This window comes from Sciurus vulgaris (genome assembly GCF_902686455.1).
Source record: "Sciurus vulgaris genome assembly, chromosome: 1".
Classification (NCBI taxonomy): Eukaryota; Metazoa; Chordata; class Mammalia; order Rodentia; family Sciuridae; genus Sciurus; species Sciurus vulgaris.
This window is the reverse complement of record NC_136461.1, coordinates 66102252-66129733: the sequence shown is the minus strand read 5'-3', so window position 1 is coordinate 66129733 and position 27482 is coordinate 66102252. Positions and strand designations below refer to the sequence as shown.

The window sequence follows — 27482 nt, the reverse complement described above, 5'->3', positions numbered from 1 at the left end:
CCTCAAATGGCTATTTGACAAATGTTTGCTAAGTAAGTGAATGAATGATCCTCTCACCAATTATAGCTTTTATGTATTTGCAAAATTCTCATCTTGGTCATGATAGTTAAGATATATGGCTTAATATATGAATTTTTATGTATCCTAACACCATAGATTTATTTATCTATAGAAAAGAGTTGAACTTCCCCTATAATACTAAGTTACATAGCAAATGGTCCAGGCTCAAAATCTAATTAGCACCCAGATTCAGCTCCAGTTTTTGACCTGTGAAATAGGTTTGGCCAGGGATACTTGATCTCCTGTTCAGTCAATCAAGCGTATTCTCATGTACCATCAAACTATAAGCTATACGGAGAAAAATAATGTGTGTTTTTAGCTAAAAAGGATCTTAACTCTGAGATTCTAATCTAAAGCTTTCCATTTTGAGCGTTAAGTAGCAAGAAAATTGGAACATGTACTTCTAGAACCTGACCTTCAGCAGATAATGATGTGAAACAACCTTGTTATCTTGTCATCTTTTTACTTTTGTGTAATTTATTATTTAAGAAAAAAGTGAGGAAAATGAAGACAGAAAGAACATTACTTTTTTCCTCTTTAGAAATGAATCATACAGTTATTTTGATAAATTAAGACCAAAATAAATATCCAAAATAATGTATTGTCAATAAAAAGTTTTTAAATAATTTATTCAATGTGTTAAAGTATTTTTTGTACTTAGATTAGTTTTAAAACAATTAGTCTAATTTTATGTTTGGGCTAATTTAAGACTCCCCATGTGGGCAAGAACATTAGTGAAATTAAACAATGCCCCTTAACCTCTTCATAAGTTTAAAACTGACAAAGAAATCCAACATACTAATGAACAGATGGAAGTATGTTTAATGTATCTAAATATTACAGTAGTATTAGTTGCCTGATAAATGATTCTGGCAAAATGCTTTGGGGCCCAAGGTGACAAGATATTACCATTTGCTGTTTCTCTATGATGAAGCACTTTTAAGTCAATCACTTGCCTTCTCCACAAGGCAAATATGGTAACCAAAAAACAAACAAACAAACAAACTTTTTTTCACCATATTTGTAACATTTAAATTATGGAGAAATAGGTGTGAAACGATAAAAGAGAGAAACAATACAGTTAATTGTATGAACTGAATGAATGGAGAAAAAAGCAATTACTAGTTTTAGAAATGAGCACAAAGCAATAAATAGGGATAAATGTTTGCTAAGAAAAACAAAATTGGATTCCAGAGTTAGGCAAAGACAAAAGCCTGAGAAAGACAAAGAACAAAGCAACTGCTTCTAGAATAATGAGTCCACTGAAATGGACCTGAAGGGAATCTTTCCCATCCCTTGTCTCTGTCCCCATGTATCTTTCCCTGGGAAAGGCAGTATCATCAAAATGCAGTAAAAATCATTTACAGAAGTAGTAGCCTGGTGTATGTGGACTTATCCTTCTAGCCCATCTATTCCTCAGTGTGAATTTTTCCTCCCACCATTGGCCCTCTTTGTGCTTAACAATAACAGAAATAAGATCAGGTTTTGGCCTTTGTGCAGATTAAAGATATCCACAAATACTTTGACCCTGCTCCCATAAGGAAGTGAAGCCTATGTCCTCTCCTCCTGAATGTGGGTGGGCTTAATATCTACCTTGCCCAATAGTTGGAAATAACACTGCAACAGTTTCTGGGGCCAGTCCTTAGTAGAGTGGTAGTTCTATTTCTTGTCTCTTGGAACACCCTGCTCCAAGAACCCAGATACCATGTTTTGAGAATATTCAAGCATCAAGGCCTCCAGCCCTATTTCCCAGCTGAGTTACCAGCCAACAGTCAGCCCCAACTTGATAGCCATGAATAAGCCAGCTTGGAAAAGGGTCCACAAGTCCCAAAGTTCCCCAGATGGTATTCTGCGGAAAGAGAACAGTCATCCCCAGCAGTTCCTGCCCAAATCTCAGATTTGTAAGCAAAATGAGCAATGTCATTTTAAGCCACTAAGTTTTGGTGTGGTTTATTACACAACAATAAATAACTGGAATAGATTTCTAGCAGAATGAGCACGTTTCACATGAGGGAAAAATTTCTGAAAGTGGGTAAAGGTTGAAAAAGGAAAGATATTTTAGCCCCTAGATGAAGTGAGGAAACTGTCCATCCATCCGTCTTTCTCTATCTTTAAAATTCTTACAATCTTTTGTTTTAATATTGTGAAAGTAAAAAAAGGCAGTCTCAGCTGGAACCTTCTGTCCTTGGTTTCATGTGGTTCGTTGACTCACAAGGCTCTTTGAGACCTCAAAACATAAGAAACAATGACTAAGCAAAGCAACTAAGAGAGGCTCACATGTACTAGTCCATTTGTTCCTAAGATGCCTGTTTGCCATTTGTAGCCGAAGCCTTTAGAAAAGTCTTAGTGACAGAGGTGTTCCTACAGAGGATGTTAAAACTGATCTATTTTGATTCTAGATAGCTAGCCAAAGATATCTGTATAAGCAACTTCCTAGACATTCGGGCATGGCCTACTTTACTTTCCTTGGTAGATATCAATTCAAACAGCAACAGCAAGCCAACCAAAATCAAGCAACTCTGGTTCATTCAATGGTGTAATTGGCTTCTGCTTTTAGAAATACTTTCCTCTCTGTCCAAGTCACATGGCACCATGAACTTCTTTTGTTCTGGTGTGTCCCATTCTACCTTGTAATATAAACTTACCTGTCTCCCACATTGGTCTTGCTATGTCTGGAAAGAAAGAAGCAGGCCTCATAGTCTTTATATGCCCATTTCTTAACAGTGCTTATCATACTTGAAGTGCTCAATAAGAGTTCATAAGTGAACTACAGGAAAATGAATAAATGCATGTTTAAATGTAGATGTATGATCTATCAAAATGTATAAATACATTCTACTGTCATGTACAACTAATTAGAACAAATTAAATTTAAAAATTTTTTAAATTTTAAAAAAGATTCACAAAAAAAAAAAAAAAAAAAAAATGTAGATGAGCAGTGAACTCCTGGAGGAGAAATAAGAGAATAACTTTTCTCCAGAATTTTTCAATTGACTTTTTCTAAACCCAAACACAAATCTTATCCCTAAGCATCTTTGGATTATACTTAGATTTTTGTACTTAGAATTTTGTGATTATGGCCAAAGTACATCACTTATTCTTAATAATATTTAATTTTTAAAAATTGGGTCTACTTAATTCAAACCAGAACCAACGGATGATTTAGATATGAACGAATAAGATTAGCTAAGGGATCTGCATTTAATGGGTCCTGTGCTTCTGTTTGGAGTTCATTTCTCATAGGTAATAATGCTTATTAACTCAAGTAGGAAGACATTAAAATTTTATAACATTTTGAACTGAAGAAAATTTTATTTCTAAAAAAGTGGTTTCCCCTTATTTTTAGAATAGGCATCAGAAATTTCAGATGTAATTTACATTAAGAAAGAAATGGAGAGGTGCTATAGTTCTAGAGTGTCATAATTCTTTCAATAGAACAGCAAAAATAAATTTAACAGACTTTTTATTCTTACAAATGATTGCTTCAAATTTTGTTTTGCATAATACTGATGTTTCTAACCCAAGCTTTCTTTGTTAATATTATTCCAGCACATCTTTTTTATGCCTTTAATTTTCAAGCTTCATTGCTTTATTTGTGTATTTTGTAAGCATCTCAAAGAGCTGGACTGTTTTAATACAATCACATAGATCTAATGTATGGGCTTAATGTATTTACATTTCCTGTGATGACTGATATATTTGGAATGAATTCTGCCATTTTATGTTTCATTTTCTCTCTGCCATCATCTTTTCATGGTATTTTTGCCTTTTCTGCCTTCTATTGGGTGAATAAAGATTTCTGTGGTCCCTGTTTTTCTTCTGCAAGTGTGGAAGTTACAGATTATAACTTTATTCTTTGGATGGTACTTTTAATTATTAAAATACATGTTTGTGACAAAGACTGGCTAACTTTCCATTCTCCTTTTCTCCTGAGCACACAGCTAAATTTATTTTTGCAGTCCCTCCTGAAGTTGGATAGGTGTGACTATGTAACTGAGCTATAGTCTAGCCACCCACAATGTGTATAGAAGTGAGGAATGCCACACCCAAGCTTGACTTACTAAAACTTCCATTCCTTCTACCTCAGCCATCTGTATGTCAATGTCTGGATGTAGGTGGAGCTTTGAAAGCCTTACAGTGTTTATCAACCTGGGTCACTAAATAATACTATGAAACAAAAATACTACTGCCATCTGTCTCACCCACCACCTGGAATATATGTTGCCAAAAAATGAACTAACGTGGCATTATAATACTGTAATAAAATACAGTGCTTCTTTTCTTATCCAAGATTTTGCTTTTCATGGTTTCAGCTACCCCTTAGTAAAGTGGGTCAAAAATATTAAATGGAAAATTCCAGAAATAAACAATTCATAGTATTAAACTGCACACCAATGTGAGTAGTGTAATGAAATTCTGCTCTAGCCGGTTCCATCCATCCCAGGGTGTGAAGCATACCTTTGTCCACTGTATCTACACTGTATACCATTTGTTACTTGGTAGCCATCTCAGCTCTAAAATCAACTGTCATAGTGTCCTAGTGCTTGTGTTCAGGTAACCTTTATTTTCCTTAATATTATCTCCAAAGTACAAGAATAGTAATGCTGGCAATTTTATTACAGCATTTCCTTTAAAAGGCTCGATTGATTATTATTTCTTGTTGTTAATATCTTACTTTGCCTAATTTTTAATTTATGTTTTATCAGAGGTATGTAAGCATAGGAAAAAAACATAATATACAGTACATATTGTTTGGTACTCTGCAGTCTCAGGCCTCCACCGGTGATGTTGGAATGTATTACCCACTGTTAAGGAGGGACTACTATAAATATTTACATTCACACATATAAAATATGTTTACAAGAGTGCTACTTGCTTGACACATTGAGAACTGGGAAATAACATCAATGTATCTGGTTTTTTAAAAAAAAGAAAGAGAAGTAAATAAACTACACTGAAACACTGAGTTTCAGCAACTAAGTTTTTAATTAATGCTTACTAATTAATAGCATAAAATAGACCTATTTAGTATCTCTATTACAAATAATAACTGAATATGATATTACTCTCTGAATTTCTTCCTCTTATAATAGTATTGTTAGAACTTTTTGATATTCTTTTTAACAAATAAACTTACTTTCACAGTCACTAATTAATTGCATTTATTCACATATTGGTAGCAAATTATTTTTTACTACTGATTCTGTGTCCTGTACCTTCCTCTGTGTTCATTTTTCTACTTGTCAAGGTATAACAAACAAGTGCCTGTGGGTAATAAACTTTCTTATATTGTCTTCACCTCAGTGATAGCTAAGCCAGTTTGAAGTATAGATTGACAGCTGTTTTCTTTCAGTTCATTAGAGATCGTACTCTACTATCATGGGACAATCTATTGTTGCTGATGAGAAATCTGCAGTGATCTGTTGGTTGTTCCATTGTAGGTCAGCTTCCTTTCTCTTTGGTAAGTCTTAAGGTTTCCCTGCATCACTAATGTCTCACAGACCCACCACAATGTGCATTTGTTCCTGTTCTCTCATTTGGGGTTCAGAGTGCTCCTTCAGTGCAAAGACTCATGCCTTTTGTCAAATCTCATCCATTATTTCCCTAATTAATGCTTCACCACCACCCACCTTGCCACATTCTTCTGAAACTCCTATTAAATATATATTAAAGTTGCCCCTTTTTTCATTTCTTTTATACTGCTTCTTTATGGTTTTAAAAACCTATTGTTTCTCTGTGCTTTCTAGTTGAGTTCCTCATTGTTGAATTCATTTATTTTCTTATCAACTCAAAACGATGTAGATTTATCCTCTGTTGAAATTTACTTTGTTTTTTTATTTTTTATTTTATTTTTACAGACTGCATTTTGATTCATTGTACACAAGTGGAGTATAAATTTTCATTTCTATGGTTGGCAAGATGTAGATTCATTGTGTAATCATATATATACATAGGGTAATGATGTCTGTATCATTCCACCATTTTTCATACCCACTCCCTCTCATTTCCCTCTATGTAATCTAAAGTTCCTCCATTCTTCTTTCACCCCCACCCCACCCCCACCCCCATTATATATCATCATCCACTTATCAGGGAAAACATTCAACCTTTGGTTTTTTGGGGAATTGGCTTATTTAACTTAGCATGATATTCTCCAATTCCATCCATTTATCTACAATGCCATAATATTATTCTTCCTTATGGCTGAATAATATTCCATATTCTTATTTTTTATTTCCATGATTCTTGTCTCTTTTTTTCATGTTCATGTATTATTCATTCTCATTTCTGACTATTTTATTTCAAGCTGTACCTTTTTAACATTTTAAATACATTTTCTCTATTCTTGTTAGGTATTTGAAGTGTATGGAAAACATCAAAGAGTGAACTTAAAGCACCATCTTTACCAAAAGTTTAAAGTAGGTGAAAGACAAAGAAGAAACTAATGATCCAGAATTCAATGATTCAAACAAAAAAGAAGTTTATTTTTGTTTTTGTTGTTGTTTTTGTCTTCTTGTTGGTTCATCTTCTCATCCAAACCAGGATTGACAGGTTGGTGGGATTAAGGAAAGTAATAGATCTTCTCCACTCAGCATTCAGGGACCTGGGCTTCCAGATGTATTTTTATCTTCAATATAAGTTTCTGTGGTCACTCTGGATGTCCCCACTCTATGGGATCCCACGGGAAAGTCCACACAGGAGCCACATGAAATGTCTTGTAGGCCAAGTGTGGAAATACCACACCATCACTCTGCGGATGTCCCCCAGGAGACATGGTCAAATGAACATGCTCAACCACAGGCCGGAAGGAAGGCTGAGAATCCAGGGAAGCTGTACCACTCTAATCTTGTTCCCAAGAGTGGAATGGCTTTTGGTAATTTCTCCTACAGAATCAAAAGGTCACTTCATTGAAATTTGTGCTACGCTGATAACTGTAACTTCTAACATTCCCCAGGACCTTAAAGTATCAACGGCGACAAAGATCTTTCTCTGAGTAGAGCCTACTTATTACATTCAAACATATAACCCCTATCACTCTCTACTGTGAGAGTAACAAAAGAGCCCACTGAGATTATCTTATGCTTATTTTTAAGATTAAAAGACAATTTATATTAAATCCGATATGTTATTGAAATGCCCTAATTCTACCCGAATGTCGTTTTCCTAATCTGCCCCCATCAACCATTAAATGTGACCCAGAAGAGTTACTCTAAAAGAAAAGCTCCCTCAGGCACGTCTTTGGAATTGAGATATCTTATTTCTTTTTTTCCTACATATGTGTTCTCTATAAGATGATGTTATCTCTAAAGTGATTTTTAAAATCCTTTCTTCTGATTATTTTCTAAAAGTCCCATTTTCTCTTGAATCCAAGAAAAAAAATTTAACTAGGAACTCATGGGAGTTGTAGTGGTAATAGCGACAATGTATTATGTGCCTGTCATAAAGGGCAGACCCAGCTGCGCTACAAGCTGTCCTGTTCATTTTCTCACTGCGTTCTCTCGACAATACTGAAGATGCTCATCGTTACGCTCATTGTATAAATGAAAAAACTCAGGCTCACAGAGTTTAGGAAATGTGTTCCATGCCCCAGTTAGAGCGTGGCTGAGCTGGAACTCAACAAGACTGACTAGATCTTACACTTTGTCTGCTTTACAAACTGCTCACACTTATTCTAAGTAAAAGTAACTATTTTCAGCTAAGTTTCCACCCCAATTCCCACAGCTCCTTTACTTCAGTGAGCTAAGTTGTGCCCAGTAAACGTCAAGGGTCCCTCTGCCCATTTAACTCAAGGTCTGGACTAACTGTAGGCCTTCAGCAACCTAGTCCATAACCCTTCCCCTTGGCCGTGGCTGTCAGGATCTTTCCATTCTAATGCAAGGGAAAGAAAGGGGGGGAAGGAAAGGGAACACTCTTATTCATAAGGCTTCACTCTGATCATCCTGTTCAGAAAGAAAACTACAGGTTCCCTAGACACCAAGAGCACGGAAAGAAGAAAGACGAGAGGACAAATCCTGGAAGAGAGAAAACTCTGACTCTACTGTTCTGTAACCCTGTATTAATGTCTCCTATGTGACCCTTTTAGAGCTTCTTCTAGAGGGGAGAAGTGAGGGCAGGAAAAGGATGCCTGGAACTCCCTCTAGAGCAGAGCTGGCTGATGGTTGCCCTTATCTCCAGAAGTCGGTTTACTGCTCTCCTGGGGAGAGAACGCCACCACAGAGAATCACTGTGGCCTGCCTGTAGCATTAACCCAGATTCTGTTGGATTTTGCTCCTTCATCCGTGTTACCTAAACAACAGGTCACTTCTTCATTCTCAGATGTAACCCTGTCTTATGAATCTGAATGGACAGAGTTTTATGTTAGTTTTATGTTATTTCTCCTTGCTTGAAAAAGACAGTGATTAATCAGCTGTCACACATTTAGCACATACTATTTTATGAATTTGCCATAAATAGAGATTTGAGGCTATGAAATAAGATTAAATAACTTTTAGTCTTGTTTTTCTCTTATCTAAAAATGGCCAAAGCATTTTTCCTATTGTTTAAATTTGTTGCCAGAGCATTTTAGTAAGTTCATGGCATTCCTACTATGGATTTTACTATAAATAAATCTTACTTTTCATACATAATAAGTCTAATAAAGCTAATAAAGCTGGCATTTATTGAGTGCTTATAAGTTCCAGACACTGGATCATGGGCTTTTATGCTAAGAGTAGTGATAGAATTCTTACCCACAAGTCCATTAGCAACTTCTGTTGTCTCTGTCTACAATACAAACAGAATCAGTTCATGTCTGTCCATCTTTACGGCTAATACTAAATCCCCAGCCATCATCCTCTCCTACCCTGTTTCTGCAATAATCTCCTAACCAGTCTCCCTCCTTACATCCTTTTTTTTTTTTTCCAGTGAGCTTTTTATTGAACTTGGCAAACAAATGATGACATTCATATTCTTTTTTTTTTTTTACAGACTGCATTTTGATTCATTGTACACAAATGGGGTACATCATTTTGTTTCCATGGTTGTACACAATGTAGCCTCCTTACATTCTTGACATATTATAGTCCATTCTCTAGAGTACATATTATACCATAATCAGTCTTACTATGATATAGGTCATCTTAAACCCTTTCTATATACACACGACCCACCTGCACCTTACCATGCCCTGGCTTAAAAATTTGAAATGACTAATTATAGCACTTAGAATATAATCCAACTCCTCCTGATTTTGAAGGCCCTACTTAATCTCCCACCATGTCCAACCCTGTGCTTTGTCACTCACCCAACTGTAGTAACTTTCATTTTCCCAAAACACACCAAGATATCTCCTCCTTTAGTGGATTTTGCAACCTATTCTCTCTGATCAGCAAGCTTTTCTTGCTGATCTTCTTACAGTAAGTTACTTCTCATCCTCCAACTCTCAGTTCAAGCATCAGCTCTTTAGAGAGTCTTTCCTCAGAGAGTTGCCATATTTAGCAAATATGTAGGTCCCCAAGGTATATTTAGATTTATGATAAACAATAAATAATACTTAGTATAAGTATATCCTGTGCAATATTTGGAATATATTAATACTAAAAAATTGATTGTTCATCTGAAATTTAGTTTTAACCCTAGGAGTTCTATGTTTTATCTACCAATTCTACTTTTTTGACCATCCAACCAGAAATACTCCCCGGTAATGCCATTCTCCATCAAATCCTCCAGTTTCTTATTTCCAACTCACCACTACCTTATATTATCTTGCCTATGTGTTTATTGCTCACTTCCTCTGTATGTTTCTGTATTGATATCAAATTTAAGCAAGATGTCAATTATTCTCTACCACATATATTCCTCCCAAAGTTTGTTCAAGATCTATCATAATGTATAAGCTTGAAAGTATAAAACATATCACTACTTTGAGAATATCAAAAGTTTTCTGTTATCAAATATGTGTATTAATTATGTAACTTTTAAATTTTATTATTATTGGCCCACAAAAGAATACCCAACTTTCATTTGAAAAAAGAATATATATAATTTTTATCAAATTAAGTTTTTGACAGTAGAAAAAAAGTATATGGCCTAAAAGTTATTTTCAGGGAAATAAAAAGAGAGAGAGAGAGAGAGAGAAGAGAAGCAATAGAATGGAATAACCTTTTAGAGGCATCTAATGATAAATAATTGAACCCATGCTATGCTTGCACTTAAGAATCTATTTGGCCATTTCCAGGATTCTTGGTTCTCCTGAAGTTCTTTTCTGTTGTTCTGAATATGAAAAATATATCCAAATACTTCTAACTTCATAGCACAAACGAAAAGAAAGAATTACTATTTAGATGAGCTTGAAAGGCTAAAGTATGGATTGAAGGAAAACAGCGTAAGACACATACGCACACACATAAAATTCTAGGGTTCAAGGGCAAAAGAAAACAGATGTCCGAGCTCAAGCAGAAAGCAAATTAACTATTCCTCCACGTTTTCCTTTTAGTCAGGCTCTCAACACATTGAACGATACCCACCTGCATTGGTAGGAATGATATTTACTCAGTCTACCAGTTCAAATGCCGATCTCTTCTGGAAATCTCCTCACAGACACACCTAGAAATAATGTTTCATCAACTTCAATCTCTGCCCCTGTCTTCACACGGCTGTCATCTTTGTATCTGGGGCCAAATTTTCTTCCTCCTGTAAGGATACTCATCATTGGATTAAGACCAACTCTAATCCAGTATTATAACATTTTAACCTGATTATATCTGTAAACACCCTGTTTCCAAATTGGATCACATTCACAGGTATTGAGGGCTAGGACTTCAATATCTTCTAGGAAAACTGATGTATCCCATAACACAACCCCTTTCTGTATTGATATTGTCAATGTGAAAGTGTGTCATGAAGTGAAAAATGAAAATAGGGAGGAAGGATTTGCTAAGTAATTGGGCTTGGAGGAATCACTCATATATCATGTTACCAGTGTAGACAGTTATTTGCCTGCTACACTAGACTACGCTCTCTTAAAAGAGAATCAGGAAGGATTGAAGTGACAGGGCTGAGGAGAATCAGGGAGATGTAGGGAGCCCCCTACTTCTTAGAAAAATGGTCAGGCCAGCACTCAGATCCAGGCCACTTTGGACTCTGAATAATGGTGGGGATTCTCTTTTTGTTTGTTCATTTGTATTTCCCTCAGGATGGTTTGTGCCTTTCACAGTGTCACTGTGATGAAAGAGTTGCTCCCTAATGGTGCTGTCAGGAGTGAGCAGAGCCTTTGAATTTGAGTGGGAGGTCCTTAGGTTACTGAGGTCCTTGGTAGTTCTTGTTGACCCCTTGAATTCTTGACAGAATTTTTACAAAAGAAGCACAAACTTGGTTCCACCCAGCCTCTTCTCTCTGCTCCTGTTCAAGATGTGGCTGTGCCCCTTCTTGCATACCCAGTGTGTTGTGCTGCCACCTGCCTCTCTCACGGAGTCCAAATCAGTGGGGCCAGCTGATCTTGCGTTTTGGACCTGGAGTTGAATAAACATCAGCTTCTTCATAATTAGTCTGTGTTGGGTATTTTGCCATAGTGACACAAGTCTGAATATACGAGCCCTCACAAATTATCCTTAACCCTCAAACTGTAATGACTTCTATTCATTCCTCCCTGAACAAAAACAGGAATAAAATGTACTGCTTACCCAGGAGTGTCATGTCCCCTCCAGTCTTCCCCAATGAGTGACCATAAGAGGCCAGTATGAACTATTCTCAGTCATTATGACCTCAATTCTTTAAACTGAAGTCCCCAAAATACATGGATTTTATTGCTATTGTTGTTGTTGCTGTTCAAGAAACTAAGGTAACTGAAATGATTAAATAAATTAAATGCTAAAGCCACAGTAACTAAAACTAAAAACAGAATTAAGATTGCTTCAGGCTTAATTTAATTAAGATTGCTTCAGGCTGAAGAATATAAACTTGTTACCTTGAACTATTTTTCCAAACTTGCCATTCTTACCATATTTACAAAACTGGGTTTTTTTGGTCATCTTTCAAACAAACATGGTTACAGAATCAGCAACAAAAAAAAAAAAAAATGAAGTTTATGTTTATGCTGTGACCCAGACCTCTGGTCAGCACAGGATGGTTCCAGGGACAAGTTTTGAATAATTTACTTAGAGTTCCCTGATGAAGGCGACCAGTCAGATGTATCATAAATGCATCCTGCCTCCTCATTAGATGAATCCAGAAGGTGTAAGTGATGCCTTTCAATGCTCTTGTAGGTTTAAAAAAATAAACTGAGAAAGTGTATTAAATGAGAATCTCAGATTTGAAAGTATCAGCTAGATAAATTATTCGTCCCTCTGTAGCATTCCTGACTGGAACAACGTCTAGCCCATGCTTATATACTTGCTTCTCCAATTCAGAAGCACTCTGTGGGATCCTTCATTATGTTCGCACAAAACCTATCACCTTATAACTTCCTTCTGTTTGACCTAATTCTGTATTTGCAATATGACAGCTCTTCAGATGTTTGAAGACAACTCTCTTGTTCCCTGAGACTTCTCATCTGTCTTCAACCATCACCTATGGCCTGGTTTCTCCTCCCCCATCTTGCTCATTTTCTCTCTTGCTTTGCACCAAATTCTTTTTTGTGTGGGATTAATTCTTGGCACCCCAACACTCCATGTGCAATTTGACCAATATTATGTAAACAATGACTACTGCTTTCTTCATTCTGGACCCTGCACTCCTACTAATGTGACCACTAATAAAGCTGGTTTTCTTGGTGACCACATGTTGATTCACATTAAAGTTGCTGACATCTTCAAATAATTTTTAGATGGACAGCTAAGCCATACTTCTTTAATCTAATAGTTTCACAACTTATTTGGGGATAAATATAATTTACATTTTTTTCCAGGTTTCATCTCAGTAAATCTTGCTTAGACTGTATTTTTATGCTAAGTATTTTCACATCATATGTTCCTACTACTTACCCTATGCAAATTCAGTTAAGCCTAAAACACCTACTCTGGGGTCACTGATAAATTTGAAAAGCTTTGAACTAGTGAAGAATTTTGCCATTATTTCCCTCAGTCTCCAAATGATCCATTTATAGATACTGTGGGGGCAGTCTGTCCAACAGGTACACAGTCATCTAATTTTACAAACATCCAATTCACGTTTATCTACAGGAATATCTTCATATCTACAGGAATGTGATGAGAAACATACCATATAAAATGTTTCTTTATCCACAGTTTCAATAAAAGAAAGGATTAATTCAGGATCATATAAAATGTCTTAATGAATTCACACTGATTCTAGGTCTTAGTGAATACATACTGATTCTAGTGATCACTTCACACACGTTGTTTCAACAATACATTCTAGAAATTTTTCTGAAATTGAAACCAAGCTTGTCAGTCTATAATCTGTAAAGTTTCTCTTCCCCTTTTTGAAAATTAAAACCATATTTATTCATCATCATTCTTTCTGCTCTACTTCTTGCAAGACTGTTCAAAGACAATGCAATTAGGGCTCTTTCCCAGTTCTTTTGCTGATCATTTCAGAATTCTAGGACCTAAGTCTCATCAAAGCAAAATCACTGGGAATCACTTAGCCAGTTTCTTTACTTGTCTGAAATTCAGTTTTCACTCTGCAGTGTATATTTTATATTTTTAGTCCAAGGTGCATTTTCATTGACAAAGGTATTAAAAACAAAAAGAAAGTTGAGAAACTCTGCCTTCTCAAACAGTCCACAAACATTACACTTTTATTGATGGATATCATCAAAAAAATGAGAAGACAGGGTTTCCTAAGCAAGGCACCAAAGGCAGAAATCATAAAGCACATCAGTTGCTTACTTAAAATTCAAAATGTCTGTATATCCGAAAATACAACAAAAATTTTAAGCAAATGACAAATCTTGAAAAATACTCAAAAATTAAATTCACAAATATTTGATAGCTTTATGTAAAAGGAGTTATTTTAAATTGGTAAGTATAGATACAACGATAGAAAAATATGTAAAGTTCAAGAAAAGGAAATAAAGAAAAAAGAAATCAACAACCATTTTTTTTAAAGTCTTTTAAAAGTCTGTATTTATTAATGTCAAACAAATGTAAATTTAAGCAAAATACTTTATATTTAATAAACAAGGAAAGTGCTTTGTTTTGTCAAATACATAACACTTTGACTTTGGTAAAGTCTAAGATCTAGGAAAACTGACATTTTCATGTCCACTGGTATAAACTGGAGCTCTAAGAAGTAACTTGTTAATACTTATCCAAAAACTTATATGGTTATTTACGTATGTTATCCTATTTAATGTTCCTTCAAACACTCACTTCTCTTATGGCTAAAGTTTACCTTACAAATCCAGAGATTCAGGCACCAAAGAATACTAAGATAACAAGGTCAATTTGTCAAAAGATTCTAATTACTCATTAACCAAGTCAATTCTCATGCCTATTGGAAAATGAAACAGTCAGCAGTGCAAGTTGAACAGTCTTCATTAAATGTTCTCGATTTTTAGCCTAAGACTCCCAACATATGTCTCAACAGTTGAAGCATTCCTGACTATAACATCCAACCTCAAGTCAAACTTGTACTTTAAATTAGAAGCACATTGCTTTTTTTGTCTATTCATATAGTATCATATTATGATCTCAAAATGGTAGTTTACATATGATCCTCTCATTTATATCCTTTTTTTTTTTTTTTAATACCAGGAATTGAACCCAGGGGCGCTCAACCACTGAGCCACATCCCCAGCCCTTTTATTTTTTGAGACAGGGTATTGCTAAGTTGCTGAGGCTGGCTTTGAACTTGCAATCCTCCTGCCTCAGTCTCCCAAGTTGCTGGGATTATAGGCAGGTGCACCACCATGCCCAGCTCTCAATTTTCCTTACTTGGAATTTTCAACCGTATATATCAACCTTACAATGGATTTCCACATAGGTATTAAATGTGTAGAATAGCTCTTCCCTCTTCTTTAGCAATTCTGTATCTTTTCTAACATAAATTTCTAATTTTAGATTCCAATCCATTAGATATCATTTTCTCCTCTTTATTCCCCTATCTTATAAATGTCAAACAATTTTGAATATTAGATATGGTTTTAGAAATATCAGAAACATAAGTATTTTGTGAGTATTTTCTTACCAATTATTTTCTTAAATGCATTACTATAAGTAATTCCAACCTATGTTTTTATTTCCATAATAAACTGTTTTATAGCTCTACTTGGAGGGGTTGCTAATTCCTGTTCCACATTCATTTTGAATTGTTCTTACTTAGGACAAAAGAAATAGTTCAGGGGGAAAAAAAAAAAAAAAGAAGAAATAGAGTCCAAGGAGACAGACAAAATTCAAAAGACAAAGTCAAGGTGGAGTTGAACACAAATTTTTCTTCCAAGTTAAAAGATGTGAAGAAACTCTATAGCATTGGAATGTATATAAGAGCAAAATTGCCCATGAAAGTTTAATCCAAGTCTTACAAATAAGAGACAACAAGAAGAAGCTTAAAGCAGACCACACATATAAGGAATAAAGGAAACATGCCATCACATTCTGAGATGAAAGTAATGAAAGTAACACATCATAACAGCTGTAAAATACAGAGAGAGCTGAAAGAGCATTGTCCAACTAAGGTAGGCATTGGGCATATAATAGATAAGCAAGGCTAACATTTTATAATATCTCACAAAACACTTTCACATTAGTAGTTTATTTTAATCTTCAAAATCCAGGCAAAGCATGTATGATTACCTCATAGATAAGAGAACTTTCCTGAAGAAGTTAAGTAAAGGCTCAGTGCTAAAACTGACACTCTAACCTAACAAACAAACTCCTGTGTTTATGCTTTTTGCATTACTATACTAGAGTGCTCCTCAAAATAAATCAATATTGATAAATTGGCCCTGACTTTTTATGAAACCTAGTCTCAAGTTCCTCATCAGCCACCTCTCCCATACGATTCTTCAGCCATAAGTGGCACAAACAATACAGTGAGTCAGAGTGAGAAGTAGATCCAAGCATTTGAGTGGATAGTTTGGGGTACATGATGTTTTTGTGTTTTGTTTTTCACTAAACAAGCCAGTTCTTTTGGCAAAGAAATTCACTCACCATTAGCTTTCTTACTAAATGTTCCAACATTCATCTTTGATATCTGTGCCTTTGAATAGCTTTGTGGACTGAATTTATTGTCCAGATAATAGACACATTTTTGCTCACATACATAAAGTACAACCCCCAGCAACATTGACAAGGACCATGAGAAACATGCAATTCTGGGTCCATGTTTATGTTCGCTCATGAAATAATTAAATAATTAAAATATCTCTCTGATACTAAGTACTATCGTCTTTAACACCTGTACCCTATTAGTTCTGTTCTAATTTCAAACCAAGTCTGGAATATTTGTTTGGAGGGTTGTTTTTTAACATCAGAAAGGGAAGAAGTTTTGTGTTTCAGGGCGATGCTAGACTAAGACTGTTTTAAACCATGATTGGCAGGCGGTTTATGCCTTTTGTAATACCTCAGAGTTCCTGGAAGAGAGAGTTCTCTCAGAGTTGGAAGGGAAGATGAAAATAAAGACATCTGAATTCACTGAGCCTTCTCAGGCAGCAGCACAAGGCCATGCTCTGCACTGCTATCATTTGCTCTGTCCTACCAATGCAGTTCCAAGATTTTCATCACGGCCCAGCTCTCTGGAACCCAAACTCAAAACCCTAAATCTTTGCGGAGAACCCCAGGCTTCCAACAAAATTGCTAATACTGCTATGCTGAAGAGAAGCTGTTTCTAATCTAGTACTTTCACAAACAACATTCCTTTTATGTGGTGTTGATAAAGTGCCAGATTTTGTACTTCTGAGTACTCTTTTTACAATATATGAGATCAGATTCTGTGGGGAAGAAAAGCTCCTTTTACTTTTGCCATCATTAAGGATATTTTTCTCAATTAAACTTTCTGAACTTCTTCATTCCTATAAGAGCTTTCTGTTCACTCTACCCTACCCACCTCAATGTGATGTGGGAGAAGAACACTGGACTGAAAAACAGGAGTAGTGAATTCTGATACCTGTTCTTCCACTGAGTAGCTGTGTGACTTGGAAGTTTTTAACCTTCCCTGTGCCCCTTCTTTCTCCAGAGTAAACCGAGAGTTCAGACTAGAGCCTTGGCTTTAGTGGTTATCCTGGGACTAGAGAGACCACAGGAAATAGCAAAGAATGATCTGTTTAAAAAAGTAGAGGAAGAAGAAAAAGAGAAGGTGAAAGAGGAGTAAGGGAAGGGAAAGAAGGAAATGGGGAAGGGGAAAGAAGGAAGAGACCTAGGAATGGAGGGAGAGAGGGAAAGTGAAAGACAAGGAGGAGATGGAAGGGAAAGAGAAGAAAACTCATACCACCCAAGGGTCAGTCTACTGCTTTTATCTTTACATGGATTGAGGGTCTTCATGAAGTTCTGCAAAAGATTTTATTCAGCACTATAAAAATGTAGTTCTGCTACTGAAGGAAGAAAAAATCACTGACCGCAATGATTTTTGATGGTCTTTACTGCTTTAATATTATATTGATGATCATAATGATTACTTTAGCTACCTTTTATTGAGTGTGTCTTACATGTCAGGCCCTGGACTAGGCTGTTTTTCTTCATTATATCATTTCATCTTCACAGCAGTTCTATAAGGTACATATCTATTATTCCATTTTTCTTTTCTATGACTTCCAACTTGATGGACAAGGAGCCAAGATTTACATCATGATCTCTCAGGTCCAAGGCCCATGTCTTTTCTATTCATACTATTTAGGCTCCATAATTGAAGTTATCCTAAAGGAAATTACTCAAAATGTTAGCAGAATGTAGGCAGAATCATAGTCCCTAAACATGTCCACAACCTAATGCACAAAATCTGCGAATGGAACTTTACAGGTGTGATTAAGTTAAAGATTTTTGAGATGGGGATATTATTCTGAATAATTGGAGGTGGACCCAATGTGAGCAGAAGAGTATTTATAAAAGAAAAGAAGAGGGAGACTAGATGTCTCTGAGAAGGAGATGTGATGATGAAAGCAGAGAACCAGAGTGGTGAAGGTAAGGAAGACTCCTCTAGCCACTGCTGGCTTTAAAGATGGCGGAACGAGGGCAGGATCCAGAAGCTGAGAAAGACAAGGACGCAGATTCTCCTCCACATTCTCCAGAAAGAACACAGCCTTGCCAATACATGGAATTCAGTTTCTTACAGAACTGTAAGATAATAAATCTGTGTTGTTCAACACACAAAGTTTGCCTGTGGTAATTTGTTACAACAGCGATAGGAAACTAACACATAGGGAATTTTGAATAGTGGTCTCTAATTTTCTTTAAAAGACTTCAGCGTAGATAGTGTGGTTTATTGTGATCATTTATTAGGTCAAGTAACAAGTGAGGTACAATTAGATGCTCTAATCAGGAATTTGTGCTTCAGAGGAGGTCAGCTGGCTATATACCTGAAGGCTACACCCAATGTAGCTATTATAAGTGCTTCTGTTACCAGTATTACAAATTGTCAACAGGTATTTTATTAGTTTTCATAATTTATGCCAAAATAAGATTTTATTGGTGAAATCTATGACTTAACAAAGTGAATGTTAGAAACATGTTCTCATGTGGTGTTTTAAAGCATTCAAGATACAGATTGGCCAAAATATTTTAGAAAACTTCACTGTCCCCAGCATGAAAGAATAAAAGAATCTAGTGAAACTTCTGGCCTCAGTCCCTCAAGATGGCATCTGTGGCTTGAGCCCTAAATGGTCCTAGGTCAAGTTATTGTAGGATATCTTGTTGCCTAATAGCAACTGTACAAGAAGCAGAATCCTGCCTCTAAAATGTTGTTTTTTCTTCCTTGAGAGAATCACCCTTGCAAAGTGGTATCAAAACATCATAAAGATCAAAAACCTTCACCAGTATTGGATCTATGATGTATTGTGTGCGTTCTGGCTACCAAATGTTTGTTTACAAGTGTCTACTTGTGAGGCCCAATTTGGACTGAGGCATATTTCATAAAACCTTTATAGCAAGGCTGTGTAGGCAAGTAGTTAACCCTTACCTACCTGAAATTTTTTGGCAGCAATCATTAATCATCAAAGAAACTTAAAAATAGGGAGCCATTAAATTAACCCAGGATAGTTTGCAACAATAGGAACCACATACCTTAGAAAAACATAAAATTGAGTCTTCTTTTCCTTTTGCAGCAATAAAGACATGTTCCATTACTATTGAGATCTATAATGGTAAATTGTAACTATGGGTTTCTAGACTTTCACTAAATTATATACCATGCATTTCAGTGGATCAAAAATGACCCAGATCTTCATCATAGACCAAATTCTCTTGACAGCATTCCCCAAGCCATAGCTGTGAATATTCTAGATTTAGACTTCCATTATAGGCCATGATGAGGCCAGCAGACTTTCTGCAATGTTCCTAGCAGAAAATGTCTACAAAGTTATAAGAAGGAAAGTCAAAAAGTCAAAAAACTGGTCAAGAAGCCGTTAGGTAGTAAGGAATAAGGAGCAGCCAAGAGCTATAATATAGCAAACTTTGGCACATGTGAAGTTATGCCAAATTTCAAACCACTTATTCTTCCCTCCTCATGGACTTCTGGGGGAAAGATCAGAAAGCAAATCCAAATGGGATCAAATGTATTTGACAGAGCCTTCATTTGTGTGAAAGATATTTGAGGAGGGATGAAAGTAAAATAGATGACAGGGGACATGATAAATCAGATTTTTCACACACATTTGAAAACCACCCTAAGAAATGTTTCATTGAAACATACTGTTTCAATTCTCTATTCTCTGCAATATTTTCAGGGGAAGTTTCCAGGCAAAATGCCGTAGGATGGCTACCAATAGGCCATATGGAAACAATAAGCAGAGTGTCTCTATTTGTTTCCACACACATGAACCAGTCTAAATGATGATTAGGTTTGTCAGACTTCTCAGTCAAAAAGAGAATCTGTAGAGTCAGTTGCCTGTTTGTTTTGCTTCACAGAATGTTAGGCTAGAACAAATCTTAAAATCCATCTATTCCAGTCCTCTAATATTACCAAGAAACTAACTTGCCCCATATAACACAGCCAATTAGTGGCAAAATTAAGCAATCATTCTATACTGCCAATTGTTCTGTCATATTTATTTGATGTATTTTTCTATTTTTCTTTTATATATAATAATATATATAATTTATATAAAACTGATAATGTGTATAATAGCAGTCTAAATAAGACTGCTTTATTAGTTTGTTGGCACTTCAAGTAAACAAAAATGGTATATTCATTATTGAAACATTGTTTCATTTCTATTCAAATACTACAAGTTATAAGTTCTTTTCCATTTGCCTTCATTTGCCTGGAATATGGTGGACTAAATTCTCTGCTTGGACAACTTTCTTCCAAACAATGACCCAAGTCACCTGTCAGCCCCTCTGGAAAATCGTCCCTGAGTAGCCCCATGAAGTCAGAAAATTTGTTGCTTCCTCTGATTTTCCTTGAGCTCTGCACGCCCCCAACTCCCTAACACTTCTGGAGCAGGATTATAAACATTTTTATGTATTGACCTCTCCCACTAAATTGTCAACTACCTGAAGACTGGGATTGTTGCTAAAATTCAGTTTTCTGTCCATACTCTGCCTTCTTCACTAGTACCTAGCACACTGTTGGTTACATAACACAGGTTAAAAAAGTGAATTAAATCTTGGAAATAAACATACATTTCTTGTGTAAAAATTATCAATATTTAAAATATACTCTTTCATTTACTATATAAGACATGAGAAAGGGAAATAAAGCAGATCGTCCCCATAGAAGCTCTAACAAATACCAAATAAATAGCCGCAACATCTGTAACATTTGAGATACCTCTTGTACAGTGCTTGCCTAGCATGTGTGAGGCCCTGAGTTCAAGTTCTGGTACTGCAAAAACAAACAAACAAAAACTTCTTAATTTCTTTTTCTTTTTCCATTATTTTCAGCAGAATCTGGTGGCTAATTTTGAAATGAGCTAGCCAGTGGTAGACTTGATATGAATTTGAGCAGTAGAATATATATGTGACCACTTACATTTGCATAATTTCTATCCCAAATTTACATTTTAAAATATTTTGATAGATGTGGTAGGCACAATAATGGTACCCAAAAATGACCATTTCCTGCAAATCAAAACTACACTAAGATTTTATCTCACTCTAGTCAGAATGGCAATTATCAAGAACACAAATAATAATAATAAATGCTGATGAGGATATAAGGAAAAAGGTACACTCATATATTATTGGTGGGACTGCAAATTAGGACAACCACTCTGAAAATCAGTGTGGCGATGTCTCTAGAAATTAGGAATCGAACCACCATATGACCCAGTTATCCTTCTCCTTGGTATTTATCAAAAGGTTTAAAATCAACATATTATGATGAAACAGTCACTTCGATGTCTATAGTAGCACAATTCACAATAACTGAATTGTGGAGTCAACCCAGGTGCCCATCAATAGATGAATAGATTAAGAAAATGTGGTATATATACACAATGGCGTTTTTCCCAACCATAAAAAAAAGAATGAAATAATGGTGTTTGCCAATAAATAGACGGGAATAGAGGAAATCATGCTAAGCAAAGTAAGCCAGATTCAGAAAATCAAGGGTCTAGCTGGGTATGGTAGCGTGCGTCTGTAATCCCAGCAACTCAAGAGGCTGAGGCAGGAGGGATTGTGAGTTCAAAGCCAGCCTTAGCAAAAGCAAGGTAAGATCCTATCTCTAAATAAACCACAAAATAGGGCTGGGGATGTGGCTCAGTGATCAAGTGCCCCTGAGGTCAATCCCCCGTACTCCTTCAAAAAATTGAGGGTCTAATATTTTCTCTCATATGTGGAAACTAGAGCAAAATAAGGGAAAGAAGGTGGGTGGCTGGGGAGGGGATCAGATATCATAAAAATACAGGGAAGATCAGTGGAGTTGAAGAAGGAGATCAAGAATGAAGGTGGAAGGAGAGGAAAGGGAAGAAAGATGGAATGAATTTAACAAAATCTTGTTATATTCATATGTAAAGGTATCAAAGGAATTTTACCCTTATGTATATGTAGAAGAAAGGAAGTTTAGTAGAGGAAAGAAAGCAGGGGGAGGGAGGAGAGAGGGAAAAGGGGGGTGGGGATAGGAATCAACTTCTTTGCATATGTGATTTTGTCAAAATAAACCTAAATACTATGCATAATTACAATACTCTAGTAAAAAAAATTTAAATTACCATTTCTGAATCTTGAGAATTTGTAAATATGTTATTGTTACAGTTTAGATATGAGGTGTCCCCAAAAGTTCATGTGTGAAACAATGCAAGGAAGTTCAGAGGTGAAAGGATTGGGTTATGACAGCCTTAACCTAATCAGTGCATTAATCTCCTGATAGGGATTAACTGGGTGGTAACTGTAGGCAGGGTGTGGGTGGAGGAGGTAGGTCATTGGGGATATGCCTTTAGGAGTGTATATTTTGTCTCTGATAAGCAGTCTCTCTCTGCTTCCTGATTGCCATGCCCTTCTGCCTTGATGTTCTGCCTTACCTCAAGCCCAGAGTAATGCAGTCTACTGTCTATAGACTGAGATCTCTGAAATCATGAGCACCAAATAAACTTTTCCTCCTCTAAAATTGTTCTTGTCAAGTCCAATGGTCACAGTAATGAAAAAAACTGACTAAAATAGATGTCTTACATGACAAGAGGGAATTAGGTTCCAGATGAAATAAAATTGTTAACCAGTCAAACTTGAATGAGATTATTCTGTATTATCTGAGAAGGCCCTTAAATGAATAAGATCAAAGCAGAAGAATTATAATAAAGTCAGGTGCAAGGCCACATGCCTCTAGAACCACCTACTTGGAAGGCCTGAGCCCAAGAATTTGAGAACAAACTTGGAAACATGGTAAGACTCCATCTCAAACAAAAAAAAAAAGAGAAAGAAAAAGAAAAAGTGAGAACAAAAGAGATGATATCACAAGAAAAACTTTACCTGAGGATTTGAAGGTGGAGAAATGGGGCCATGAGCCACAAATGCAGCTGAGAATCCAAAACCTCCAGAGAGAGTGCAGCACTACTTGTACCTTGATTTTAACTCAGCAAAGCCCATCTTGGACTTTGATCCTCTTCTACAAAACAATAAGTTTGCATTTCTTAAGTCACTAAGTTCATACTAATTTGTTACAAAAGCAAAAGAAAATTATGCAGTGAGAATTTAGCCATGAAAAATAGTCGTACACGTAGGTACTTCAAAAGCTGAATAAACACAGCTCAGACTTTTAAATGACCACATGTCACAAATCACTAAGATATTTTCACTCTTTTATTTTTGACAAATAAATGTAGTTCAATTCACTTTTACTTACATATGGTAAAGACTCTGATTCCCTAAAAAAAGTTAGGTTGTAAAAGTAAGATAATGTCAGTGATTTAAAGTCTAACTACCAATGACTAGGCACTCCACTGCTGAATTTTTCCAGAGACATAAGGGAAAGAATATTTAGGAATAATTATAAAGTCTGAAGATTGGATAGTAAAAGGAGCAATACCCAAGATTACATTATATTATTAATGATACATGTTTTATCCTATTCAGAAACAAACTATGTTCCCAATCAGTTATTCTAAATGGATAATTTTCATAGATTTTTCCATAATCATTTATACAAAGCAAGAATAAGAGAATGCTCAAACAACTTCAATAACTATATGTACTTCTGCTTTCCTGGCCAGCGTTGTAAAAAAAAAAATGGTCCCCAAAACTATTTGAGAATACATATAACCATCCTGTTTAAATGACAAGCAGGAGGCTGGGGATATAGCTCAAGCTTGCAAGCACAAGGCCCTGGGTTCAATCCACAGCACCACAAAAAAAAAAAAAAAAAAAAAAAAAAAAGACAAGCAGTTTTATTTTTATTAACAAATACTCACATGCATTGTTGACTTTCAAGCTTTCAAGGGAAGGGTTGTAGCGTTGGCTCCCCAACCCAAGTATTTAATTATGTGAGATTGTGAATACTGAGAATAATTGAGTTCTGATGCAAATCTTTGTTCATCACTCCCTGGAACTAATCAAGTCAACAATGGTAATTATCTTAATTTCCAGGCTTTGTATTCTAACGTCAAGTTATGTTTCTCAAAAAAAAAAAAAAATCATACTCATCTTTCACCTTTTAAGTATATCAAAAACCAATTACATATAATCCATCAGCAAGATGTATTTTCTTGCAGTTCTAGAAGCAGGAAAGTCTAACATCAAGGTCTAGTGGTGTTCAGTTTCTGGTGAGGGTTCTCATACTACTTTGCAGATAGTCACCTTCTTGCTGTGTCTTCTTATGGTGAAGAAAGAAGGAACAAGCTCCCTGGTATTTCTTCTTTTGGGATCACTAATCCCTTCATGGGAGCCTCACTCTCATGACCTCAACTAACCCCAGTTACTTCTCAACCACCATCACATCTTAGGTGAGAACTTCAGTAGATTTCTGGAAGAAACAAGCATTTAGTCGGTAATAAGCACTGGTGACTTCTTCCTTGATATCACCCTCTCTATACTATCCCCATCTGAAATCCAGTAAATCATTTTCAAATCTGCATCAATGTTTTCTTTCCAATCTAATCTCCAATCCATCTCTATCACCAGTGTTTTAATTCAAGTTGTTAACTTCTCTTACCTCTAACTCACTGATCCAGTTCATTATCCACACTACCTACAACACAGTCTTTCTTCTCTGCTTAGAAATTTCTACCATCTCTCAATTTCCTATAGATTAATCATCAAATTATTTATCAAGCATGCAAGACCATCAACAGTTTGGGGCCAATCTACGTTTCCAGCATCATCACCAGTTGCTCCCATCTCCTACCTTCCAACTAAACAAAATTTCCCATTATAGCTCACAGATAAATTACACCCTTTGACATTTCAGTGTCTGCACCTTGAGTTCCATATTCATGCATTTCCTGCCTAGAAAGTCCTATAATCCCTTTAGACTTGATCCAAATGAGACATCCTTGAGAAGTCATCTCTAGTTTTCCTATACATCCAGTCCCTTTTCTGTGATTGCAAATGTTTTTGCTATAGTTCTATTATAATATTTATCATGTCAAATTATAATTATCCTACTACATATTGTGTTAGCAAAATACAGAGGTGTTCATATCTGTGATATGTACAGGGCTCCTTTTTACTTAAGCCAAATATCAAATAAATATTTTGCATCTTCCTTCTAGTCTGTGCAAAACAAATAGGGTATGTAATGGAATGGAATGTCCTTTTGATAGATACCAAGTCAAAGATTAAATTAATTTTTTTTCTCTTAAGAGGCAATTGCTAGTTACAGCTATGTTGTATGGATTTGTGTTCTTCTATGTATGTACATGAAGTAAATCATATATAGGTCAAAAGATCAAGTTGTAACATCTAAATATAGCTTCCTTTGGAGGGCAGGCATAGAAGAAACAAAACAGTCCAGTAATCTGGGAAAAGAGGTGTTAGTTTTCAAGGATTGCTATAGTAAACTACTACAAATTTGGTGGCTTAAAACAACAAAAATTTTGTTCTGTCAAATTGCTGGAGACCAGAAGTCTGAAATCAAGCCAAAATCAAGGCTATGGCTAAGCAGCACTCCTTCTGGAGCCTCTGAGGAAGAATCTGATTTATGCATCTTCCAGATTCTGGTGGCTTTTGGCATCTTATGATTTGTGGCCTCGTGATTCCAATATGTGCCTCTGTGGTTACATTGACTCTCCTCCGTGTGTTTTTAAAATCTTCTTCTTCCTACCTCTTACTTGGATTCATGTGATGGCATTTAAGTCCTTCCTGGATACTCCAGGATAATCTTTTGTAAAAATCATTCCTAACAACTGCAAAGACGCTTTTCCTTTATAAGGTAACATTTACAGTCTCCAGGTATTAGGATCTTACACCCTTGGATGTCATAATACAGCCTAAAATAGGATGCTTTTTTCAAAATTCCCTGATTAAAAGAGAAAAATAAGAACAGGTGTTGCCACCAAACCAGTTGTCTCTTCATACACACACACACACACACACACACACACACACACACACACAATTAATAAGTTGTCAAAAGGCAACAGAACCACTCTGTTTGGAACTCTGGAATTAATTTTAAAAATGCATGTGCAAAGTCCTGGTTTTGATCCCACCATTGTTGAAAAAAGAAAGAAATGCACAACAACCAGAAGAATGTTTAATGAAAAAAGTTGCTAAATTTCAGTGTTTAAGAAAATCTTTCTCAAATCACTAGCTATCAGAACAGAGACTTTGATTATCACACACAACGAAGAATACACCTATCTAAAAATTTAGAAAGGTCATAGAAAAAAAAAACCACAACCAGCAGATGTGAGGGAAAGAGAATTTTATTTCCATAGTCAACATAATACACCATCAGAATGTTGGGTTTTCAACAACAACAAAAAAAAAAAATTATAAGCATGCAAAGAAACAAAAAAGTAGAGCTCATTCACAGGGAAAATCTAAAGTAGTGACGCTGTCCTCAAAGAAGCTCAGACATTGACTTTCCAGACAAAGACTTTAAATCAACCATCTTAAATATGCTTCTTAAATATAAGAAACCATGGACAAATAACTAAAGAAAACTAAGAGAATGATATCTCAATTGAGAATATCAATAAACAGAAATTTTAAAGAGAAGTAAAAAAATAAACAACAAACAAAAAACCCCTCTGGATCTAAAACATTTAATAACCAAAATGAAAACTTCAGTGAAGAGTTAAAATTAGATTAGATCAGGCATTAAAAAGAATCCACAAATTTTAAAGTAGGTCAGTTGAGATTATCCAGCCTAGGAGTAGAAAAGGGAATGATGAAAAATGAAGAGGCCTGAGGGACACCACCAAGCATACTGCCATATACAAAATGGAGTCCCAAAAGAAGCAGAGAAAGAGAAAGGGCAGAAAGATTATTGGAAGAAATAATGACTAAAAGTTTCCCAAATGTGATGAAATACATGACTGTACATATCAAAGAAGCTCCATAAACTCTAATTAGAGGAAATTCAGAAAGAATTGCACTGAGGCACATTATAATCAAGCTATCAAAGGAAAAGAGAGAATCTTGAAAATAGCAAAAGAAAAGGAACTCTCAAGGGAAATTAGAAAATATTTGAGGCAAATAAAACCAAAGCAAAACATGCCAGAAGTTATAGTATGCAGCAAAGTATGTGCTCAGAAGGAAATTTGCAGTTTTTAAAAGAGTTAAAATAATAATCTAAATTTGTATCCAGAGAAAAAGGGGAAAAAGAGCAAAATAAACCCAAAATGAGCATAAAGAGAAAATAATGAAGTTTAGATTAGAACAAGGATAAGTAAAACAGAGAACATGAAGCAATAGAAAAACAATAAAAACAAAAGTTGTTTGAAAAGATTAACA

At 35.6% G+C, this 27482-nt stretch overlaps 1 long non-coding RNA gene across 2 annotated transcripts; it reads right to left on the bottom strand.

The window, feature by feature from the left end:
• Positions 1-6576: 6576 nt before the first annotated feature.
• Positions 6577-23122, bottom strand: LOC306657043. Of its 2 annotated transcripts, none has more exons than XR_013762703.1 (4): positions 23058-23122; positions 11410-11549; positions 10566-10731; positions 6577-6944 (listed from the first exon to the last, which is right to left on the bottom strand). It is a non-coding gene; the product is annotated as an uncharacterized lncRNA (long non-coding RNA). The 2 variants fall into 2 exon arrangements; XR_013762704.1 differs by lacking the exon at positions 23058-23122 and adding an exon at positions 20923-20979.
• Between the last annotated feature and the right edge of the window lie 4360 nt (positions 23123-27482).